This window comes from Pinus tabuliformis, chromosome 6, assembly GCF_031772625.1.
Source record: "Pinus tabuliformis cultivar Carrire ecotype Pingquan chromosome 6, CPIR1, whole genome shotgun sequence".
Classification (NCBI taxonomy): domain Eukaryota; kingdom Viridiplantae; phylum Streptophyta; class Pinopsida; order Pinales; family Pinaceae; genus Pinus; species Pinus tabuliformis.
In genome coordinates this window covers 1,085,851,218-1,085,856,431 of record NC_142292.1, presented here as the reverse complement: position 1 = coordinate 1,085,856,431, position 5,214 = coordinate 1,085,851,218, and positions in this window count along the sequence as shown.

The window sequence follows — 5,214 nt, the reverse complement described above, 5'->3', positions numbered from 1 at the left end:
AATACAATATCCATTCAAACACAAGTAAAAACATGATGAGAGCCAAACATAACTATTGCCATAAGATGTACATATAACCAACATAATAGGAACAAAAATACAATGGACATATCAGACATCAAAATCCATATATATATCAGTACATTTGCACATGAAAATCAAGGGAATGAATTTCTCATTAATAAATGCAATGACCCAGCCGGCGATGGGACTGCCACGTTCCACCCGGCCATAGATTGGCTGAGCCAAGTTTCTCTTAAGCCAATCACCCCCGTGCCATATTCCAAGCATGAATATGGGACTCATAGAACACATCAAAAACACCAAATCAATGTGGATGCCACCGGAGTTCTCCGCCTACACCGTGAGGAATTTGAGTGTCTCCTAGTCTCTCAGGCTTTACTGTGCATCTGTAGTCTAATCCAGGGATCACTAGGCCCTACACCGAGACATACTCTCTAGGATTTACCATGCATTTCGTTCCAGAATCACTAGGCCCAACGGAGAGAAAATCCACCTCTTGGCTTTACCGTATACCCCTCCATTCACCAACAAGGATTCCTAGGCCCACCAAGGCACACAATTTGGATTTACCGCAACCCACATTTGGTTCAAGGGTTACTAGGCGAATGGCTTCGTGCATCCTCAGTCTGGTTTAGGGACCACTATCACCACGTGTTTCTCAATTCAGAGATCCACCCCACTCAGCTTCGAATCCAATCCAAGCATCCCCCACAAAACACATGAGAGAACTCATCTCATCAAATCAATCAGGAAATGGAAAGGCTAGGCTAAAAATACTGCCACACGTGGAAAAACCCATGCCATGGTAGAAAAGAAACACATGCAATCCCATGCATGCCAAATATAGCAAGGAAAATACACATGCAAGTTGATACCTACAATGAAGCCTGTTGTTGCTGCTTAATCCTGCCTTTCCCTGCTTGATCTTTGCTTCCTCTTGCCTTCTTTACCTTTCGTTCTCCAATGCTAAAGTGCTCCAAGAAAATTCTAAGTGACCAAGAGTACAAGAGAGAGAGAGAGAGAGAGAGAGAGAGAGAGAGAGAATAATGAGAGAGCTCCAAAGCTAAACTGACTAAGTCTTGCCCATTGATCCTCAGAAGCCTTTTCTATTAACGAGGCCTCTATTTTCTTCATTTTCCATTATTTTCCTTCAATTTCCTCCACACATGCAACATGTGACCTTTCACCTCCCTTTTCTCCCAAATTCCATTATTTTCATAAATAAATGTTCCAAAATACCTTTTTGCCTCTTTAATGCCTTAGCCATTGCCTTTGCTAATTTCCTAATGGTGGGATGTCTTTCCCACCATTCATCCTGGAATACGTGTCCCATCATCCATGGTATTTATATATTTTTACATGGAATTTTCACCAGGGCTATTACAAAACCCTCCCCCTTTGGGGAACACTCTCCTTGGTGTTCAATGACACCTATAACCAACATGACTTCTGAAAACAAAACATATTTCCCATGGAGCTTTATAACACAACGCATTGAAATATTTATAATGAATGACTTGCTCAAAAGAAAAACATCATGACAACATGGCCAGATAAAAACCATACGTATATTGTAGCTTTATAACACAACTCATTATGGTTTTTACAATGATATACACATATACCCATATACACATGTTCTTAACTAGCAAATAAAGGATATGATTCATGTATCAATCAACAAGGGAATCCAGAGGCTCACGCCTCCACCCTCAAAGTAATACTAGGATCCACCTCCTTCCCAAGAAGTATAGAATCCACTTCAAAGTCAGATCTGCATCCAATGTCTAGCACTATAATCGCACACCACTTGTCCTCTCAGTGAACAGTTACCAACTCATTGTTCCAAGGCACACTCCCAATGTGCATCTGATTCCATATGGTAATGCTAATGACCAAAACAAATCCATCTGTGACTTCCCTTCTCTGCTACACAATCCCTTGGGAATTCGGTCACCCCTTCCTTGCAGTCACTCACCTTCAAAGTTCCACTGGCACCCCCATCCCAGGAAATCCATCCCTTGGAAAGGATTCCTCACATCGGAAGATACAAAAACCAAGGCATATACCTGCCTTAACACATCATACAAGTCATAGCATGCTCATGGAAATCAATGGACACTATTGGGTACCAGTGCCCCACAATGGCCTTGCTCTTGAAGTTCTTTATGAGCATACTACTGCATGTTCAAATTTCTTTCATTGTTGCTGCTAATTCTTGTGGTCAATTCCAACCACCCAACTGGGCATGTTCATTCTTCCTATACCAAGAACATAACTTCCATTAGATTCAAAATAAATTGAAATAACTTCAAATCATACCTCATTGGTAGTTCGTCAATAAGGTACACTTGGAATCCTATTTTCTTCCTATCACAAGAAGTCAAACTAACATCTTTGACCAAATCAACATGTATAAAAATATCTCATCAGGTTAGCTCAAAACATAACCATAATCATAAATCACATGTAACGATCATAAACCAAAATCATAGATCACATATAATCATCACATACCATAGTCATAAATCTCATGCATAATAGAATTGAAATAAAATACCGATACCTATCATTCATCGATCCTTACTTCTGCCTTTGTTCTTTCATATAGACACTGGATCAGTTGCCACACCCAGTAAACACCCAATGCCTTCTCCTCTACTAGGTGCACATATGCATAGTGTGCATCACACACATACAACCACACCTGACACACAACACCATGCAATACATGCGCCTACACCTGACGTACAATGCATACACCTACATCCAGTGTACAACAAAGTGCATCCATCTATACTCGATGTGCAATACCACCCAATACATCTACCTACAAAAAGTACAACACAACGAGTACACATGTTGCAATGCCATGACTACATGATTCACATACATAATACCGCATGCCCATAACACAACATGGATGGCATGCACACAATACCACACGTACACTAGTACCATATGTACAACATGTACATAGTACCACTAGTACACCGCACCACCTACACAACATGTGCACAACATCACATGTACATGGCACCACCTGCATAATGTGTACACAACGCCACATGTACACTACACCACTATACAATGCGTACACAATACCACATGTACACAATACCACACGCACGACATGTATAAAGCGCCACATGTACATAGCACCACATGCAAACAACGCCACTTGTACAATATGTACACATCACCACACGCACATGACACCACTTGTACAATCATGCACACCTCACCATATGTACATAGTACCAATGTACCACATGCACGCAACAGAACTTGTACATAGCATTGCATATCCAACACATACATAGCATCATCTGTACACATCACAGCATATTCAACATGCTCATAGCACCATATGCACACAACACAACATATCCATCATGCACACATTACAATATGTACACAATACCGCATATCCAACATGTACATAGCACCATCTATACCCAGTATTGAATATGTAACATTCATACAACACTATCTGTACCATCTTGTACATAACACTGCATAAACAACATGTACACACACTATATATACACAACACTGCATGTGCACACATCATATATGAAACATGTACAACATATATAGTATATGCACAACAGTAGTACCACACATCCAAAACCATATTGTCCTTACCAAGAAACCTTGCTTCCCGTGTCTTATCCATGCTTACCCTAGCATGTCGCAAACCACACTACTTTCACTTTGCTGATGTATCCTTCAACATTACCTGTCATAACATAAACATAGGCATAACACAAGTATACAATACCAAATCATATCCACATGATATTGACCTCGTATATTTGTCATGACTACTCTTCCCAATTGATTCCTTGTAAGACCAGGAACCTCTTCATGTCATTCTCCTGCATAAGCAATCATTCCTCCACAAGAATGATCCCTGACAACCCTATCAGAAAGTAACATAGATACATGGATACATACATACATATATAAACGTTAGCATAAAATAATCATGATCCTGTCAGACAACAACATACATACATGCATATATAATCATTAGCACAAAACAATCATGGTTATGTCAGGAAATGTCCTTCATACATATATATTTTATATACGTATATAAACATCACAAAATCATGATCATAACATAATTACCATATAACATAAGGTCTAGGTTAAGAGAACTTCCTTATTTATGAAATACATGCGCAACATTGAGAACAACAGTTCCCAACATAGCCAATGCATATGACGCCTCAAATCCATTTACTTTACCTTTTCCTGTTACCTTCTCATGACTATACTGCTACTGTCCATTTACCACAATGCACCCAGCCAGTCCAATAGACTATCATAGCCTTACCTTTTGCTGCGCTTACTCATGCATAGAGATTTGTCTGAATATTACATTACCTTTTGAGTACCACACAACTCTCCTCAAGCTACATTAACTTTCCTCTTTCCCAACCAATTCCCAGACTCAAAATGTAACAGGAAGAACAAAAAAAAAACAATAAGAAAACCATGAAAACCAATAACAACATGACTCTGCAAACAAAGTGGCATAGCTATGCACCAGACACAATCAAACTTGAAAATCAAGCATAACAATCACAAAAGACCAAAAGCATAAGACTAACAACAAACACCATGACTCAATCCCCATGGTTCCCAGGGAAACTCAACCAGAGCCTTCTTCAAGATTTCATGGCAGTCTCTTTCCATGCAATCCCATGCATCATACTACCATAAACACATAATTGTCAATGCATAAATAAAAATACACCAATTACCTTATCTTGTTGTGCCAAGCACACTGCTTACAACTGAACTCATCCACGCCATATCTCAAGGGACTCTGATCCTTTAATAGATCCACCTATAGCTAAAGACTAGCTAATATACCTTTCAAGTGCATGTTCATGAGTATAGCACATATCCACATAATGTCAGACAAAATCAAGGTTAAGAAGACTTCCTGTGTGCAAATCACTCATTCGTTCAAAATTAGGGTTTCCAAACATATCCAAATGAATTCTTGGCCAATTCATTTCTTTTACCTTTTTACCTTGTTGGAATCGAGGCTTACTATGTGCTATCACACCACCCAACTATTAGTTATATAGACACATCAACTATTACCTTGTCATGCTAATACCAAGCATGTTACCTGCAACTGCTCAAACATGTCAACCACATGTTCCAAAT